Source organism: Watersipora subatra, chromosome 6 (assembly GCF_963576615.1).
Source record: "Watersipora subatra chromosome 6, tzWatSuba1.1, whole genome shotgun sequence".
NCBI classification, from domain to species: domain Eukaryota; kingdom Metazoa; phylum Bryozoa; class Gymnolaemata; order Cheilostomatida; family Watersiporidae; genus Watersipora; species Watersipora subatra.
The window spans coordinates 42,717,854-42,723,196 of record NC_088713.1 but is presented as its reverse complement, the minus strand read 5'-3'; positions in this window follow the sequence as shown (position 1 = coordinate 42,723,196).

Sequence of the window (5,343 nt, the reverse complement as noted above, 5' to 3'; positions counted from 1 at the left end):
AGGCCCGTTGAGCAATACTTACAATGGAAGCGAGATGTGAGCTTGCTTGCATATATTTGTATTGTCTGGTAATCTACCGTATATGCCCAACTATGAGCCTACCGAAGTCATCACTTACTTTACAACTGCCGATGGAGAGCTGAAAAAAACTTTTATAGAGTTACTCGCATCAACTTTTAAAAAGATTTATTAGAAAGTATAAATATTTTTTCTATCATTTGAGATTTTGTTTGTTGCTTTATGTGATTGACTGTCAAGATGTTTTAAGATTAAAATCGACAGAATCTTATCGTAATTACTGTAAATGCTTAGATTAAGCAAAAATGTGATTATGACATCTATAGTTGCATAAAGACTAACAGAATAGAGACACGTAACGTAACAACTTGAACGCAATAGCCGATGTCAACTATAGCAGTGATACCAAACTAGTGACTTCATTTTGTAATTAGTAATCAAAGGGTTACTAGCTTCAAAAATAGTAAATTTGATTTTAAAAATAATATTATGCTTTCTAAGATAAATCAAAAACATTGATTTCAACTTTTACATTGATGCAGTAAAATGCAAGATTAATGTTTGCGTGCCAATCATTTAGCAGGCCATTTGTGTGGTAACTTTATTAACATGTTAGTTATGCTGTTAGTTTGACTGTATAAGCATTATCCAGATAACAGTGTTTTAGTATTAACCTGACTATTTAGACATTATCAAGATAAGACAGTTTCTGTATTAGTTTGACTGTATAAGCATTATCCACATAACAGTGTTTTGGTATTAACCTGACTATTTAGACATCATCAAGATAAGACAGTTTTTGTATTAGTTTGACTGCATAAGCATTATCCAGATAAGAGTATTTTGGTATTATTTGACTGTAAAAGCCTCATTCAAATTTGTTTTTAATATTTTATTTGCTATAATTTAGATTTTCAAACAGAAATACCTTTCAAATTATGCCAGACAAAAATCACAAAAGGACAACATATATCAGAGTTTTGGTGTTATCAGGATGATGTCACCCGTTATCTGAATAATGTTAAATTTCGTCAACGCTATGACCTTGTTATTTGTTGGGCATCGTTTGCAAACTTTATAAGATAATATACTCAGATTCTAAATGTGAAGCGATTGGATTTCATCTCCAATGAGGATATGTTAGCTCAAGCTACCTAACATGTATAAAGTTTTCATTTGAAGAAAGCTAAGATATTCTAGTCATGTACACAAAATGTGTAGGGATGTCAGGGCAGCTTAGTGGTATCATTGTTCGTTGTTCATTGTTCATTGTTCGTTCATCAACCATGGGGTTGGTGGTTCAAGCCCTGCTAAAGGCCAATCTGACAAAAAGCTCTCAGCAAGCTTTCAACCCTAAATTGCTGGGTCTTTTGGATCTAGACCTTAACTTGGAGGCCCCGTGTACCACACTGACAATGTGGGCACGTTAAAGATCCACCTCTGTCCTTCGCACATTGGACAAGTGAAATGGCTACCTGGCTCTGTCAGACTGGACGTGTTGCAAAAATGTATCCCTTCAGGTTAATCTGACAGTTCCAGAAAAAGTCCTTGATAAGTGTTAGGACCACCCAAGGTAGCTTATAAAAAACTAGTCCTGGCAGTGCGTTTCTCTACTAGAGAACACTACCAAGCATTGTCACTACATGACAGAAGCATGCCATTATTTTTTTTGTACACAGAATGGAAGACACCAGACTACTCTTATAAATCCTTAATTTACAACTCAGAGAAGAAGGTCCAGGTATTGGCAGAAAGCGGATTGATGTTTGAAGATAATGTAAAACACAATCTAAAGGACAAAAAGATACCTATTGGAAACTAGCCATCTGTCAGCAGAAATCGAGGTCAATGAAGATGTGTGGCTTATCGGAAGTCATTTTCAAATACGGAAGACAGCTAATAATAATAATAATATTGTAAATAATAATATATTACTAACACTAGCTCATAACCTTGTAACCCAGTTGACTGAGCAATAAAATTGGATGATAGCATGCGAAGGACACCAACATAAATCAGTCAATAGGTTTACTGTGGTTAGCCAACATTCGTACTAGAATAGCGCCTGCTAATCAACAATAAATTAAGATATATGCCAATCAGTAACCAGTAACCAATTCAATGTTTCCTCTATAGGGCAAATTGAAGCACGCGGCAGGCTGGCACGTGGTCATCGCAGTGGCAAGAGCAGATGACTTCGCTTTTTGATAAAGGAAATGTTCAGTAGGATACTCAGTTTACCAACGTTTATTAAAAAGTATCGGTCTTTTTCTATCATTAGCAGTTTTTTTATGTTTGAGATGATCTGACTGCTAGGATTTTTATATATGAAAATCAACAAAACTTAATCGTGGCTAAAACACTCTATTATAAAGACTCTATTAAAAACACACTTTATTAAAACACACATTATAAATGACATTTATAATCGTTAAGAGATCGACAAAATAGAAATGCGTGACGACAAAACTTGAATGCAATAGCCAATATCAACTATCGCAACGATATACTGGTAACATCATTTCATACGTATTTTTGTTTCAAAGATTTTAACTGCAACAAAATTTTGTCAAATCTTGAAACATCCTGGCAGTCAGATCATCTCAAACGATAAAAGGATTGCAAATGATAAAAAAATACTTATACTTTTTGATAAAAATTAGTAACATTTTGTGCACGTTCATCTACGATTATCCTACGTAACCTTTCTTTTATTAAAAAGTGAAGCCATCTGCTCCTGCCACTGAGATGAAGACCCAGCCCTCGTGCCAGCCTGCCACGTGCTTTAATTTGCCATATAGAAGAAGCATTAAATTGGTTACTGGTTACCAGTCGGCGTTTATCCTAATTTATTGTTGAAAATTTAGTAAAATTTTAACGCGAGTTCATCTTTAATAGGATGATCTTATGTAAACTTTACTAAAACTAACTGAAAAGGTAAGTCTGAACATTTGGTAAAAAAGAGGCAGAACTTTGCTATACATAGATATTAATAAATACAAATTTGAATTGTCTTAAAGCAGCTAGCTTGAGCTTAAAAGCTGCTTTCTATAGCCCTCGATTTGCATATGAAATCAAATTGTTATATCCTAGGACAGTTACACAGGTACCCATATTGGCACTGATTACTTGGAGACTTTGGCTTTTGAAGTTGGAAGAAGTTTTTCTCATTGACTAATCTGACATTCACACTTTAATTTTTTTTAAGGTAAACAAACTGACAAGCCTCGTAATGTAACGCTTAGCTCAATGACTGATAAATACATGAAAAATTGTCCAAAGGGTTTTAAACTTTGCAACCTGATTTAACCCTTTGAACCCTGGCTGTCCTTGTCAATATGTGTCAGTGACCTTCAGCAATTTGTCTAGCGATCAGAAGTTTTTAAACTTTTATGAAATATATCAAAATATGCTCATAATACAATGATATTAGGGAAAACACGAGTAAAAAAGTCTGGCAACGCACAGCAAATGTCACCAAATAGAAAAAAAGTGTTTCACAGTTCTTTGGGATGAAACCATCAAAATTCAAATGATTTAAATTTAATTTAATGATTCTACTGACATGACTTTGTGTCATGACCGCAAGCATAGCGTATTTGCTCCTATATACCGACATATATCGCCTAGCAAATCTATCAAGCTTGTGTGGCATATATATAGTTAGTAAGGCAGTCGGACTGGCTAATGGGAGGGTCTGAGTCAAATCTTCTGCTTTACGGTTTCTTTATTCCAAGATTATAATAGCTATCGCTAGAACTACACACATATATACTTACATACACACAAACTTTGAAAAATACATATCTAGATGCTGACTAATGACACCATTTTTGTGAACTTTGGGCATATATTTTTTAAGCGTTTTAACTGTGATCAAGTTTGGTCGATTTTGAAAAGTTGTGAAAGATCCTCACCTAAAACAAAACAAAATCAAACAAAATCTGAAGTTTTAGAAAAATATCTATACTTTCCGATAAAATTTTAAAAAATCTGATAAGAGTGACCCGTTAATCAACAGTTAGTAATATTTACTAGTGTGTACAAAAAACTTCAGCAAGCACACTGGGCGTAGACAGCTACTGCTCATGATGTTCCTTCCTAAATATTGGAAATTTAAAAATCAGCCTGAGTAGCCCAGTTTAGCAAAGCTGAAACTGAAAGGGAGCCAGGCAACAAAATGTAACTGCAAATTTTGTTTTTTAAAAAGTTTTCGAACAGTTGATAGGCATGTTATGAACACCTTTTCCCCGATGCTTCACCAAGCTTGTCGGACAATTTTAGTTATCTTGGAGTGTTCCCACACTCCTAAATTTTTACCTGTATTGTTAATTAAATACTTTTGCCACGGATGAATGCTTTTAAGACTGCTCTGGCCACATTGATGAACTAGGGAACAATTTATTTGGATCAACAGAACCTCAAAGATTTTGCTCAAAGATATGTATTCCAATCGCTTAGCAAGTATACCATATATTTTTTAAGATTACTCCAGTTGTTTATCGTTTTGCAAGCTAGTCACAAAGAAAAATGGCTGATTTGTCAAATAGAAATCAATAATAAAAAAAATATGCCAAGTTGAGCATGTGAGTAGGCCTATGGTTGGCTGAAACTTTGTCCATTCAGCATCATTCTAAATACTTCATTTCTTCCATCCTCCAATGATATATTTCATTTGTTATCATTTTAAAAGAGAGAGTGCATACATATTCGAATTTATACTTGTACGCTACACAATGTTTAGTATATTAATAAAGCCCACTTCACTACTGTGTGTGTGCGTGTGCGTATGTGTGCTCATGCGTGTGTGCGTATGTGTGCTCATGCGCTTGTGTGTGTGCGTGCGTGCATGCGTGTGTGTGTGTGCGTATGTGTGCTTATGCGTGTGTGCATATGTGTGCTTATGCGCGTGTGCGTATGTGTGCTCATGCGCGTGTGCGTATGTGTGCGTGTGCACGTGTGTGTGCAGGTTAGCCCACGTAAACGAATGCAGCGAACTATTTTGTGCAGATTTCACATAAACTTCATGTGTATTTGCTCCATCCCTTCCATCGGATCGCTAAATTATTTTGTCTCAAAACCTCATCTGGTTCCTGAAAACCAGCCTCCTACAGATGAACTTGCACAGAATTTGTAATAAATTTTATCAAAAATTATCGGAACTTTTCTATCTACATTTTTTTGTTTTTGATGTTTGTTGATGTTATTTGTAGATTTTATCAGAAAGTATCAGTATTTTTTATCATTTGTGATTGTTTTTGATGTTTGAGTTGATCTGACTGTCAGGATGTTTCAAGATTAAAATCGACAAAACTTGATCGCCAT